Here is a 15,740-nt window from a genome sequence, read left to right as displayed (position 1 = left end):
AAAAATGTACTTAGCTTTTTGAGAATGGAAATTCCCCTCAATGTGTTAATATCAGCTCTTCTAGTTCCTTATTTACGATTTTTGTTTCTTCACTGACATTCTGTTTGACTGATCTGTTCAATGGTGAAAATATTGCTTTGAAGTATTTTACTTTATTGTTTCTCCATATATGTGTTTTCTGTGAGCAGTATCTTTTTTCATATATTTAATTTTTTATTGAATTTGTTGATGTTACAGAGTTCTTGCACTGCCAACCCATACCTGAGAAGTCAAAGAAAGAAATGCTACAATGGACAGCCTCATCCATTCATTATATAATATTAAAACTTGATTCCATGTGCATTTTGGTAATTTCACAATCTTTTAAAAAGTTTTAACAAGAGTTGTCATTTAAAATCTCCTGCAGGCTTTCAAATGTCTAGTACATGATGCCATTACATATGTGAGCAATATTTTTAGAAACTAGCCATACCTTCATTCAGTGCAATATACTGATAAGCATCATAGTGTCTTGTTCTGCTGGTCTCCGTATATAATGACATTCCTATCTCTTATTATTGAGTTTAGTGTGCACTCTATTTAGATTGATATAAATATAGCTGTCCTGCCCTCTCGCTCTCCTCCTTACCCCGTAACTCTAGCTTGATACTTTTCTCCGTCCTTTCACTCCGAGCCTGTGTTTGTTTCACACATTTAAATGCATTTCATAGAAGCAGCATAAGGTTGGGTTTTGTTTCCTGATCCAGCTTTTTACAGATTTCAATCTATTGATGTTCAGATAGATTACTGATATAAAGGATGGTGTTACCACTTGATCTGTGTAGAATTTGGTTGTTTTTGTAACTGGCCATTTTTTAAAGGCGGCTTTTCAGAAAGTATTGCAGGCTAGATTTGGTTGTAGCAAATGTCACTGATTCTTGTTTGAGAGTGTTTATTATTCTCCCCCTCCCACACACACACCATACATAAATGACAGCCTTGTAGGTTAGTGGGCTCTAGGCTATTTTACTTTTTTTTACTCAGTACTTTGAATGTCATTCCACTCTTACTGTTTGTTTCATAAGAGAAACTTTTTAATGGTTTTTATACTATTTTTTTTTTGTATTTGAGTATTTTTTCTTGCTTGATTATTTAAGAAGAGTATATCTCTTTCTTTCGTTCTTGTCATTTTATAGTGTATCTGGTGTTGCTCTGTTTGAGTCTGTTTAGTACTCTTTGGGCCTTTTGTTTTGCTTTCATTTTGGGGGGCTCACATTCAGCAGTGCTCAGCAGTTACTCCTGTCTGTAAACTCGGGAATCATTCCTGGAAGGCTCAGGAGACATATGGGATGCCAGTGATCGAATCTAGGTTCTCCACATGCAAGGCAAATGCCCTACAAAGTGCTCAGCCTTCTTTGGACCTCTTGAATGTGTATAAAAGTCTCCTTACAGAGACTGGGGAAATTCTGTATTATTATCTCTTCTACCAGTTATCCTTTCCTTTTCTCTTTTCTTCTCCTTCTGATATTCTTATATTTAGAGATTTTCCTTCACACTATTACCCATTAAGTGTCTTAATTTCTTTCACATCTGTTTTCTTTTACCTACTCATTGTGGATAGCTTATACTTTGTCCTCAAGTTCCCTGATATGGTTCTTGGAATTCAGAATTCTGTGGTGTGTTATTTTATACTTTAGTTTCTTCCATTTCATTTGTATGAATTGTTCCACCTTCTGAATCAGTTCTTCTTAGAGATGTTTCAATTCTCTTGAAGTGATTTCCTTCCAATTATATGGAGTGCTGAACTGAGGACCCCCTTGACTAGGATCACAGATCACAGATGAACTTGACAATTAATCTGGACTTCTGGCTGTGTCTGCTGGAGATACTAGCTTGTTTTGTTTCCCCGTTGTTCTGAAAGGTTTGTGAGTACAGTTGCTGGTGGTTTCAGATTCATGAGGATCTGGAGGCTGATTTATTGTTCGTTTCACTCTAACATGCTGCTGCTTATATGCCTCTATTGTTCTGTCTTCATTCCTAGTAAATGCCACTCAGTAGAGTGGAGTTAGTTCCTTTGTTTTAATTTCAGGCGTTTATATGAGGGCTTTCTGGCACTGATGGAGGTTTCTGTGCATCTCCACTAGTCTTCATAAGATGTGAGGTGTGTGAAGCAAAACAGTTCTGTGTTTAGTGGCCTTAGAGTTAGTTCATCTGGTGACATTTTCATTGGCAGTTTAAACCGTGCTCCTCTTGTGGGAATGGAATGGAAAGGAATACAGCTCCTCAAAGTGTAGCTGCCATTGACAGCTACCAAGATGGACAGAGTTGGACAGGGCAGCACAGCTGGCATTGTGGTTGCACTGACTGTGCAGATGGGTGAAGGAGAAGGTGTTCATCTGGTTTGGGTCAGTGCAAGAGAATGGACTATGGCCCGTGAGCCACCTATTGTATTTGTATCTGTTTTGTTTCTTCATTGCAAAATAAGATCTATGCAGTGTGCATAAGAATTCGCTCATAAGTTTTGTTTTTACTATAGTCAGACCCTCCAATGGTTTGAGGGACAATGAACTGGCCCCCTTTTTAAAAAGTTTGAGGACGCCTGGATTAAAGTATGCATAAATAGAAATTTTTCTATAGGTTGTGAGTAGGCATGTGCTTGTGCTCTTGGGGCTGAGATGTGAACAGACTAAAGGGGAAAGAGCATTTTCACATTTCTGAGTATGACAATGGCACAATTGTCCACATGTGCCCATTCGAACAGAACTGACAGCATTAGTAAATTCTCTGCACTTTCTGCTTCAGGTAATATGTTGCACGATTTCAACTCAATACCCATACATTAATTTCAGTTGTGAGAACAGTCTGAAATAAGAAAATATAAAATCCAAGGATTGTTCATGTTACAGTTCTAAAAGGATCATAGCACTAACCTATACAGGTGTGAACCAGATGCTGCAAGGTTTTAAGGTATTTTCTCATCTGCAAAGGATTTTCCTTTTAGCATATTTTCAAGGATTAACATACACATGAGTCACACTTGAATTTGAACACAACCTAAATTGCCTGTATAGAAGCTATTTCTAACAACGATCAAATAGTGGCTTCCGAAGATTGTGTAAAGTGTTGTTACACAGAGAATCATTTATTGTCTATCATCTTGGAACTATCTGAAAACCAAAAATTGTCAAATCTATATTCAGTGGATTATTCGCGATACTAAAGTATGTAAAGCAGTTTAAAAATGAAAATGTAATCAGGCATGTCTTCTTTATAGAAGTCTTATTGTCTGAGGTAGTATTCAACTCAATACAAGGAAAGATTTACTTCGGATATAAACACTTTACGAAATAACTGAGGAAAGACATTTAATAGCATAAAATAGATGGATACAAGCTCCAGTTGTCTTTCCTAAATGTGTATGTAATCCCAAATAACAAAAAACTATGTAATACACATTTTTATGGTCAGGTTGAATAAAAATTAATTCAATGTTTTTATTATACAATAAGTAAATCTAAGAAAATATTTGAACTTTGTTTCTGAAATGTCTGACTATCTTAAAAACGAAATATTAGAAAAGCATAATATCAATTGGTCATGTAGGAAAAATTAAATAGCTACACTGTGACAAATGTCTTCATGTCACAACAGGGGCATTGTTGTAAATCTGAATAAAGGCTAGCCCCAGATGTGCATAGCCATAGCCTGAAAATGACCCAAACTACAATATGGGAAGAGTAAAAGGGAAAATAATTACATGGTGGCCAGGGTATTTTTCTCAGCTGCTTGGGATGTGACACTTCAAAAGCAACAAGCCTCCCTCTGACTGGACTTACAAGTTTCCACTGACTATAGCACAGAAATTGCACTCTGGCTTCCCTACACTAGGAAAACAAGGCCTCTCAGAAAAATAGCTTTGGCGCTCAACTCATTTCCTCCATGCCAGTGATGCATTTGCCAGACATCTGTTGGGGAGAAGCTTCTGTAGCCTCTACCATGCAATTACCATGACCTCATTAGACAGATCTCTGGGACCACACCCAGGAAGACCATCCCAAGATAAACACAGCCCCACAGCTCCCTTCTCTAGCTTTGAATTTTCCCAACTCTGAGTTCACTATCCCCAACCCACCTCCCCACCCCGCGCCATCTACTTGAGGTATTTTTTTTGTGACTTTGGTAAAGGTATTGGGGGACACAGGGCACAAAATTTTCTCTTTCTTTCTCTTTCTCTTTCTTTCTCTCTTTCTTTCTTCTTTCTTTCTTTCTTTCATTTTCTCTCTTTCTCTTTCTTTCTTTCTTTTTCTCTCTTTCTCTTTCTTTCTTTCTTTCTTTCTTTCTCTCTCTCTCTCTCTCTTTCTTTCTTTCTTTCTTTTCTTTCTTTCCTCCTTCCTTCCTTCCTTCCTTTTTTTTGTTTTTGTTTTTGTTTTTTGTTTTTAGGCTCACACCTGTTTGATGCTCAAGGGTTAATCCTGGCTAAACACTCAGAAATTGCCCCTGGATTGGGAGGACCATATGGGACACCGGGGAATCAAACTGTGGTCCTTCCTTGGCTAGCGCTTGCAAGGCAGACACCTTACCTCTAGCGCCACCTCACCGGGCCCACAAATTCTTTTCACAAGACCTTTTTCCTCCCAGATGTTAGTTCACAAGATCTGCTTGGGGTTACATCTTGGTCTTGCTACTCTGTAGTAGAGCAGAGCTTGGTTATTATAGACCCAAAATGACCTCTTCTATCTGGAAATCTCATTGCTTATGGGAAGAAAGATCGTTTGCAGAGATCATCATCTTACTGGATATCAAAATTCCTGAGTGGTCTCCATCAGAAACACCTTGCAGCCAGAATTTCTAGTCTTCACTTCACTTTTCAGAGCCTCCTATTTATAAGGCTATTTGATATATGTTTAGAGGCATCCAGTTGTTTTTTGCTAAGGAAGAAGTGAAAAGCCAATCTTACCTCCCTCTCACTCTCCCTTCCTCCCACTCACCCTCCCACCCTCCCTTCCTTCTTCCCACCCTTCTTACCTTCTTTCCTTCCTCCCACCCTTCTTTCCTTCCTTCCTTCCTCCCTCCCTTCTTTCCTTCCTTCCTTCTTTCCTTTTCTCCCTCCCATCCTTCCTTCTTCATTCCTTTCTTCCACCCTCTCATCTTCCTTCCTTCCTCCCTCCTTTCCTTCCTTCCTCCCTCCCACCCTCCCTTCCTTCTTCCCACCCTTCTTTCCTTCCTTTCTCCCTCCCACCCTTCTTTCCTTCCTTCCTCCCTTCCTTCTTTCCTTCCTTCCTTCTTTCCTTCTTTCTCCCTCCCATCCTTCCTTCTTCATTCCTTCCTTCCTCCTCCCATCCTCCTTCCTTCCTTCCTTCCTCCTTTCCTTCCTTCCTCCCTCCCTCCCACCCTTCCTTCCTTCCTTTCTTCCTTTTTTTTTTTCTTTTTCTTTTTCTTTTTTTTTTATTAAGAGGTCAGAACCAGGAGCTGATAGCACTGTGGTGCCTTCCTTACTTTGTATAGTGGAATGAGCTTGTATAATAGGAATGCAGTGTTTAAAGGAAATTAAGCTGTAAGGCTTCAAACCTCCCTACCAATGTTCTAGTATTGTAGAAACAGTTCACAAACTCCAGGACAGAAAACCTCTGGCAGCTCTCTTGATGAATGCTCTGCTCATGGAGAAAAGCAAACATACCCAACTTGCAAGATCTATTTCCCCCACAGCAATATTCACAACTGGACAATAAAAGCTGAATGATCAAATTAACATGCCCAGGTTTTTTCTCCCTTCAAAATATTTACTTTTATACTGTAAATTATTTTATGATAAAAAATAAGCATTAAATTAGTATTGGCCCAATGCTGTCATTGATGGTTTTAAAAGAAAGAAAATCCTCTGGTCCCAACCAGATAGAGTGATTACCTTCGTGTTTCTTTACTGAATGCTATTAGCCGCCTCACAATTTATGATTTAGTATGTGATCCTGGCATTCTTTTCAGTGATTAACCCAAATTAAAGTTTACATTGCTTGCTTTTCCCCCCAGATGTTCTTATTTGATGAAAGAAACACACTCAGCATTCAGAGGGAATTATAATAATGAAAATGACCCTAGCCAACCATGCTGGCACTAAAAATGTGTAGTTTGCTAATTACAAAAGGGGGGAAAAAGCCATTATGTCAGATTAAAGTCATCTCTTAACATGCAGCAAATTCTAAGTTTCTTTGTGCTAAGAGTGCCTTAAGATTAATGTTCACTTTGTAGTAGATTCCAAGAAATCTGCTTTTATTTTTTTAAAAAAAGCCAATGTAATTTCTAGCAAGAAAGAAATATTTTTATGTCCGTTAAGGGTACTATGTAAAAATTTAGGAAGACTCCTATTATTGTTTAACATGCATGTGATTCATTTACGCTTATATTTATATGCATCATTTTCAATGTCTGTATTTTTATATCGATTTCTCATATCTGTCTATATGTCTTTATGTTATGTTTCTCTGTATACCAATGTGTATGTGTCCATATTTACATAAATGGCTACATATCTATCTGTCCATATGTATCTCTCAAAAGCCCATATTTTAATCATTTTCAGACACTCATCTGTTCACATTCAATCTGTTCAGGAATCAAATTCTCAAATTAGTTCTCACAGCAAAAACACTTGGAGGGGTTGTTAAAACACAGACCATTTGTAGGCTTCCCGCCTTTCTGATTCCCTAGTATATGTATTTGCAGTAAGTCCCAGGTGATGCTGCTGGTGTGGATCTAGAGACCACACGTGAGAACCTCTGATTGCTTCCAACCCTTTTATTTACAGATGCAGAACCTGAAGTTTTAGTCCATTGCCCAGTGCTAAACAGCTTGCGCTATTCGTGGATGAGGTAAGAAAAGAACTTTTTTTTTTTCTGTGCCTCTTAAACTTTAAAGTGCATACAAATAACAAGAAGAACTTGTTCAAAATCAGGCTGTGATTTTCTGTCTAGGTTGAGACTTGGCCTTTCAGGTCTCTCTTTTTTTTTTTTTTTTTGGTTTGTGGGCCACACCCGGTGATGCTCAGGGGTTACTCCTGGCTATGCACTCAGAAGTCGCTCCTGGCTTGGGGGACCATATGGGACGCCAGGGGGATCGAACCGCGGTCCATCCTAGGCTAGCACTGGCAAGGCAGACACCTTACCTCTAGTGCCACTGCACCGGCCCCCCTTTCATGTCTCTAAAGAATTTCCAGTCTTGCAGCTGAGCGACAAATAGATGTTAGTAGCAAATTCCCATATTCCTATGCAGCCATACTGAATTTTTTGTTTTGTTTTGCTTTCTTGGTTTTTGGGCCACACCTGGTGATGCTCAGGGGCTACTCCTGGCTATGCCCTCAAATATGGCTCCTGGCTTGGGGGATCATATGGGACACGAGGTGATCAAACCACGGTCTGTCCTAGGCTAGCTCTAGCAAGGCAGACACACCTTATGGCTTACGCCACCGCTCCGGCCCCACATACTGATTTTTTTTATGTTTAATTGCTCACACGATATGTAGAATAGTTTTATTTCTTATTTGTTTTTGGATTACACCTGTTCAGGGGCTCCTCCTGGCTCAGTGTCCAGGAATCCCCCCTAGAAGCTGAACCTCCTTCAGGCAAAGCAAGTGCTGCTGCTCATTAAGCTATTTCTACAGCCCCAGATATTCCTTTTACTTTTTTCCCCTTTGCAGTACTCTGAATCAAATTCATGCCTTTTGCAATGCAAAACAAGCACTTTATTATAATTTCCTTCTATAGGCGATAGATTTTAAAGTAGTTTTAGTTTTATAGAAAAATTAAGCAAAAAGTGCAGAGTTTCCATATCTTTACCCCATTTTTTCCTCCCTCACTCCCAGCTAAATTCCTTCACTATGAACAATGCCCTCCACCCCCTAGTACAACATCTCTTATCATTGAAGACTCTATTTGTCACCCAAAATCCATGGCTGACATTAGAATTTCACTTGTAAATTTCATGGGATTTGAGAACGGTGCGGCACCTGTGCGATGCTCTTTGATCATCATTATAGAATTGTTCTAAAAACCCTATATTCAGGGGTCAGAGACATTGCAAAGTGGTAGGGCATTTGCTTGCACGCAGCCAACCCAGAATAGACAGTGGTTCTATTCCCGCATCCCATATGCTCTCCAGTGCCTGCCTGGAGCCGCTTCTGAGTGCAGAGGCCAGGAGTAACCCCTGAGCGCTACCGAGTGTGACCCAAAAAAACAAAACAAACAAAAAAATTCCTGTGTTCATTGTCTTTCAGTCTCTCACCCACCCATTCCCTGACAAATGGTGATCCTTTTCTCTTTCCAGAGTGTGTCTTATCCAGAAAGGTTATAGCTTTGCAGCCTGGCTTCTTTCACTTCGGTATCTATGTAGCTTCTCAAGATATAACATATTTCTTTTGAATGCTGAAAATTCTCCACCATCTGTATATATCCCAATGTATATATCCACTCATCTCCTGCAGGACATCATGGTTGCCTCCACATTTGGCCATTATGAATGAGAGTACTATAAAGATCATGTGCAGGGATTTTCGTGGGCTTAAGTTTTCAGCTCCTTTGGGTAAGTACAACAGAGTGCAATTGTTGGATCATACAGTTAGAGTATGTTTAGTTTTGTAAAAATCTGCCAAGCAGTCTTCCAAAGGGCTGTATCATTTTGCATTCCCACCATAAATGAATGAGAATCCCTACTGCTCCACATCCTTGCCAGCATTTGGTGTTATCCATGTTCCAGATTTTGACCATTTTAGTAAGTATCTTGTAGTATCTGGTTTTTATTTTAATTCGCTCTTTCCTGATGATGTCTGATATTAAGAGCATTTTTCATATGCTTATTTGCCACCAGCATATCTTCTTTGGTGCATTTTAAAGCCAGGTACTTACATTTTTATATTTAAGTATGAATAATTATTTGTGGTTCTTAATATTCTAAAATACATACTTTTATAAATAGTGTCTCCTCTTTCTCTTATTGATACTCATTTATTACATTTGTTTTTGTTCTTGTTATGGTGCCTGGTGGCTGTATACCTAATGTGGTCCTGGTGTTTGCATACTTGGCTGCAATATGCCAGGGGATCATATTTTGGTTTACTGGGCTTGCACTCTTGGTGACAGAAAACCAGACACCAAACCCATTGTTATGGCACGAAGGATTGCCCCAGGCTATGCTTGGAATGTACTTAGTGATATGACTATGCCAGAGATGCAACTCAACATGTCATGCATGCGTGGTAGCCACTTGACTACTGAGTCACATTCCCAGGTCCATAGATTTTCATTTCTTTTAAAGTAAAAAGCATTCTTTCTTAGACTATTTTGTTGTTGTTGGGGTCACATTCAGAATTGCTCAAGGGCTTACTCCTGGCTTTTGTGCACAGGGAAGGTCCAGAGGACCACATGTAGTACTGAGTATCAAGCTTGCGGCAGCTGCATGTAGGGAAAGTGCTTTAAACATTGTGCTCTCTCCAGTTCATCTTACTTACTTTATTCTTTCATAAAATCATGCTTTACTGTGTACTAGTTCTGTCATGGAAGTATATGGGTTACTAAAATATCATCTAAGCTACCTTTTTATTACTTTAGAAGAGGAATAATAATTTCAGAACACACAACATTTTTTGTTAATGTGTTAACATTATTTTGATATATAAATAATAATAAATATATAAATAATAAAATTTATAAATAATAAAACATTGCTATTTTTTGTATTTATTAATAAAAATAATGAACAACAACTTTGCCCTTGCTAGACACTTGCAATAGAAGAGATATCTGAACCAATATTTGCTGTCAAGCATAGTTCTGAAAGAAAAAAAAATCATCAGGCCTTTTGGTAGGTGTTGGCATGAGCAGGTATCTAGGAATGAAAAGAGTGTTTTCTTGGATTTTGTGGGACGGGGCACACCTGGAATGCTCAGGGCTTACTCCTGACTCAGGAATCACTCCTGGCTCTGCTTGGGTGATCATAGAATCAAATCCAGATCTGCTGCTTTAACAAGCGCTTTAACTGCTATATTATATCTCCAGCCCCCAGGAAAGAGTATGTGGAGCTGACTGTAAAGCAGATGACTTTTGAGCTGGTTTTGAAAGTACCCATGGAAATTGAACAGATTTTTAGAGGAGCTTTGAACTTTTTAAATCAAGACATTTTGGAACTTCAGACTAGAATAGAAATGGACTGAAAAATAAAAGCTTGAGAAGATTTACATTTAGGAGAAGGGCATCTTCAGTGACTTGGGCCAACTTATGACAAGAATTGATTTTAAAATCAAAATAGAATTAAGTTTGTTGATTGCTCTTGCACTCCAGTAGACATAATGAATGGTGACTTGTTCTTATCAATGTCGTAATCTACAGAAAAACCAACACAATGTATGCCAATTGTTAAGTTAGATCTACTGGGGATTCGTGTAAATGTACAAGATGTAATTTGAAAACACTACCATAAGCAATGAAAAATTAAACTAGTATATAAATATAATTTTAAGTGTGGTATTCTTTGAAGCAACCTAATATAACAAAATCAATTGGTTAGATTGAAAATTTTAGGAGGGTGGAAACTATGAATTACTACTCCTAAACTTTTAAAAATGAATTGACTTTGTATTTTTATTTCTAGTCTTGTTCTCCTGTTAAACTTATATGTTTTTAAAGAAAGGTCTTTTCTCACTATATTTATTCCCAGCCTAGCTCAGTTGCAAACCCTTGCTCTTTTTGGCAATGTTCTTCTCTTTAGGGAGTGAACTTTCTCTTACTCAGACATTTCTGCCTTTCCCTTTCTCCTGTGTATGGACTCTACCTAAATTTTCCAGCTATATTTTATCTAAATATCCCTTCTTTCCTGTGTGGATAATGTATTTCTTTATAGCTTATTTTCAATTCTAAAGTTTCAATTTCTAAAGTTTCCCTGCTCTTCCTTGGAAAAAAAGACCTTTTATAGAACTTGCTGAGTTCTCAACATATCTATGCACAGTGATTTAGAATTATACCGCAAAGTTTCCTTTAATATGATTTTGTAGATTGAAAGAGAAAACTTATAAATGCCCAAATCTCATCAAGTGGCAACTTCAATAAGACTTGAATTTATTATGTGCCTGTGACCTTGATTGATTTCCTTGTTTTGTTTCCAAATGTTTTGTCAAGTGTGAACATTTAAATACTTAACATTGTCACTAATTTGTAAAATTTTAAAATAAAATATTTAAAGCATGTATAAAATGAATATTATGATTATGAAGTGGCTATCAGAAAGAAGCCTTTAAAATGAAAATATAAATACAGAAAAATAAACTTTAGGGATTGTTAAGGAAAGTTATAACTAAGATTGGAGCATTAATCAATGCAATGAAAACACACTAGAGAAGGATATATTAAGAAAGATAGTAAGGGGGCCCGGAGAGATAAGACAACGGCGTTTGCCTTGCAAGCAGCCGATTCAGGACCAAAAGTGGTTGGTTTGAATCCCCGTGTCCCATATGGTCCCCCGTGCCTGCCAGGAGCTATTTCTGAGCAGACAGCCAGGAGTCAACCCTAAGTACCGCCGGTGTGACCCAAAAACCAAAAAAAAAGAAAAAAAAAAGAAAAAAAAAAGAAAGATAGTAAGGTAATAATATCCAAAGACAATAGAGATGAGGGTCAGGAGGACCAGTTCGTGACGAGAAGCTTTCCACAAATAGTGGGGTGTGCAGTTAGGGCAGAGGAGAAATCACTATTGTTGTATATGAAAATATTTCCATAAGATTATTCTTTGCCTTTGCCCCACCTTGACCTTCCAGGTGGGGGCGCTGTTTAGAGCCGAATAAATAGTTTGGGAGCGAGGTGTTCAAGGTCTTTTGCCAGAGTTGGCTGACTGGCTCCAGGTGATTTTTGGAGCGTGCAGGAGGCTGACAAAGAACCCTCTTCGTCCAACCTTTTACCCCTTAACCCTCCTGTCAGTGTGGATTATTTGCTGCGGATAAATATTACCAAGATCTCCCCCTAAAAGGGGACAAGAGGATGGGAATCAATTTCACATTCTGGGAGCTCTTTGCGGATACACAATCAACAAATGGGGACCCAACAAATGGGGCAACAACTATGATGATGATAGTTGAACATGATAATTTTGAACAAGAAATGGGTGCTGAAAGGAGATAAATTTATATGTATGATAACACTTGAGTAACAGCATTGTAAACCATAGCGCCTAAAAGAAAAAAAATGGAGGTAGAAAGGAAAGGAGAGAGAGAGAGAGAGAGAGAGAGAGAGAGAGAGAGAGAGAGAGAGAGAGAGAGAGAGAGAGAGAGAGAGAGAGAGAGAGAGAGAGAGAGAGGAGAGAGAGAGGGAGAGAGGGAGAGAGAGGAAAGAGAGGGAGAGTGGGAGAGAGAGAGAAAGAGAGAGAGAGAGGGAGGGAGAGAGAGACTAGATACATTGGTGGTAGCAAATGTGCACTGGTGAAGGTGTTGTACATTGTAAGACTGAAACTCAATTATGAACAACTTCGTAACTGTGCATTTCACAGTGATTAGATTAAATAATTTATTTTAAAAATACACTAGAGAAAATGAGTGGAACAGAAAACGTGGTTTTTGGTAATGATCCATAAAATCGTTAAATTTTGATTCAGTTTGACAAAAATTTAAAGAAGGAAATATTACAGGAATCACAATGGGCCAGAGAGACAGTACAGCCATTATGGTGCTAGCTTTGCATACAATTATCCCAGGTTCAATCCCCAGAATCCTATATCACCCCTCAAGTACACTAGGTGGACCTGAATGCAGAGACAGGAAAAACTCTTGAATAATCCATGAGAATTGCAGGGTGTGAGTTCCCCAACAGAAAAAAAAGACATGATTCACTAATATCAGGAATAAAACAAGGGCTATCGTGCATAAATCAAGATGATAATAAAGAGATATTATAGACAACTTATGTATATAAATTTTACAACTTTGAAGAATAGATTTAAAATCATAAACTACTAAAAGTCTAACCAACTAGTAGCTTCAAACTGTCTGAATAGTTCATAAACACAAAATTGAATTAGCCATTAAAAAAGCATCAGAAAATAAATCTCTAAGTACAGATGGCTGCACTGAAGAATTTTCTAAATATTTAAATAAATCTAACAATGCAGTTTCTTCTAGCAAGCAAAAGAGAACATTTTTCTCACTCAAACCGAGGGCCTCTCTCGGCGCAAAAGAGAACATTTTTCAACTAAATTTATAAAGCTAATACTACTCTGATATCATAGTAAGAGAGATAATAATGAAAAAAGCATATGTAATTTGAATCTAAAAATCTTAAATAAAATATAGGCAAGTAATATACAATAATATATATAATCAGACCACTTCAAGTGGGATTATTCATCAAAATAAGATATGTTCAAAATCTGATAATCAATCAGTATAATTTATTATATCAAAAGGGAAAAGAAAGGTTGATACAAAATCATAAAATTGTATACCAAGTCATAATACAAACATTATATTAGGAATTGAGGGCAACTTCTTCAATTTGATAAAGTGTATTGATCATATAACTACAGGAAATATCCTTAATCATGAAAGAATCAAAGCAAGGCTATCCATTCTCACCATTTTACTTCAGATTTTACTGTTAAAAATTCTTGAGAGGGACAGAAGGAAGTAAAGAAAAGAGCAAAGAAATTTAACAAATAAATGTTGAAATGGAATAAATAAAACCATCTTTATTTTCAAATGACATAATTGTCAATATCAAAAATCCCATGGAATCAAAAATAGAAAAAAAATTTTCCGTCTACTATGTACACATAGTAAAAATAAAATGTGATATTGGTGGAAGACAGATATAAGTATTAGTGTAATAGTATAGAAAGTTCATAAATAGACCCATACAAAATTTATTAAAATGATATTTGGCAAGTTAAACAAAAGGAATTTAATGGAAAAGGGATAACATATGATGTTAGAGCACCTTAGGAAAAACATGCTAAATAGCACATCTAATATAAAATGATATTAAATATTAAAAATATTATTAAATAACAAAGCATAAAATCATGAGACATTTAGGAAAGAAGATGAAAGTGGAGTTTAAGGTACAGTTCTTGGTCTCGCTCTAGAATCATAATACATAATAGGTAATATTTATAAATTGAATTTCAAAAAAATTGTAGTATAAGACTGCTAACAAAAGTTGAAATAATGCTACAAACCACAGATATTTTGAATCACCTGTCTGACAAAGGACTGATTTCTAGAACACATTAGAATCGTTCAAAACTCATCAGAAAACAAGCAGCTCACTTAGAAAATGAACCAAAACAAGTACAGTTATTTCACTGGAAAGAACATTTGAATGACAAATGTGTCTATGAAAATATATTTTATAAAAATTTATTTATAAAAGTATATCTAGTGAGGCTGGGCAAAATATAGTTACCACTTGTAAATTGTGACTTATAGTCACAAGATATCACTACATTGCTCTCAAGATGACCAATATAAAAATTAAAACAATAATACAAAGTTGGCAAGGATGTGAAGAAACTGATAGCTTGCTGTAACAACAGAAAATGGTATTTCTACTCTAAAAGATCACTAGGTTTATTTTTTAAAAAATTAAACAGGCAAGTACTACATTATACAGCAATTATGCCTGGACAACCCCAACAACATAAAAATTCCAGTCACACCAAAATCTAAAATATGTGTTTTAGTCATGGTTATCTCAAGATGGAACCAACCCAAAATACCTTTCAGTAGGTAAACAACAAATTGGGGCACATCTATATCATAGACATTCTACTCAGCAGTAAAATGGATACACACTGACAACTTGGAAGACTCCTGGAGAATTGTACTGAGTGAAAAATTCCCAGTAATAGAAGATTAATACAAAAATATCCTATTTATGTAACATTCATTCTTTTTTGGCCCCATAACGATGATACATACCCAGGGGCTACACCCCCAGTTTTATACTTGGAGATTGTTCCCAGGAATGGTTGGAGAACCATGTGGTACCATGAATTCTCTAGGAAGCAAAATGTGAACTTAGCTTATTGAGGCATCTATTTGACTTTTATATAACATTCTTAAAAAAAATAATTGAGTTCTCGCTTCAGCAGCACATATACTAAATAATTGAAACGATACAGAGAAGATTAGCATGACCCTGCGAAAAAAAATAATAATTGCAACGAGGAACTATTTCCTGGTTGGCAGTGAGTAGGGGTGGAAGTTAGTTGGAATAACTATAAAAGGCAACAGAGGAATCTTTGTGATAAGAAACTCTTGTGTAACTTGCTTGTAACAATGCCAGTATTTTGTTTGTAATATTTTAGTGAGATATTTTTCCCCACTAAAGAAATTTGGGTTAAAAAATACATGGTATCTCTCTCTGGACTATTTATTTTCTGTTGTGTTGGTTATGGTTATAGTTGTTTTTGTCCTGGTGGTGGGAGTAATATTGAACCCAGGACCTCACACACTTTATGCATGGCTATACAATTCGAACTACTTTCCTGGACACTGTTTCTTAAAAGTGCACCTCCAACTATCCCAAATTCCAAGTTTAAAAACTTACTCCAATATCCCTTTTAATTCAATAATTTTTATCAACCTCTCCAAAGGTTTGGGCATCAAAAGATTATATAATCTGCAAGAAGAAAAATGAACTTTCTAATCTATTTTTTTAAATCTGAAAACAGCAATTATTTCTCTCCTTTGTATATGTGAAGCCCAATATGGGATACTTCAAGCCAAACAGAAATTA

The 15,740-nt window shown here is 36.9% G+C and overlaps 1 non-coding gene across 1 annotated transcript; it reads left to right on the top strand.

Moving 5' to 3' along the window:
- The first annotated feature begins 15,077 nt into the window (after nt 1–15,077).
- LOC126007646 (U6 spliceosomal RNA) lies at nt 15,078–15,181 on the top strand. The gene has a single exon (XR_007495154.1). It is a non-coding gene; the product is annotated as a U6 spliceosomal RNA (small nuclear RNA).
- Nucleotides 15,182–15,740: the final 559 nt, after the last annotated feature.

This window comes from Suncus etruscus, chromosome 4, assembly GCF_024139225.1.
Source record: "Suncus etruscus isolate mSunEtr1 chromosome 4, mSunEtr1.pri.cur, whole genome shotgun sequence".
NCBI lineage: Eukaryota > Metazoa > Chordata > Mammalia > Eulipotyphla > Soricidae > Suncus > Suncus etruscus.
This window is presented reverse-complemented; position numbering and strand designations above follow the sequence as displayed.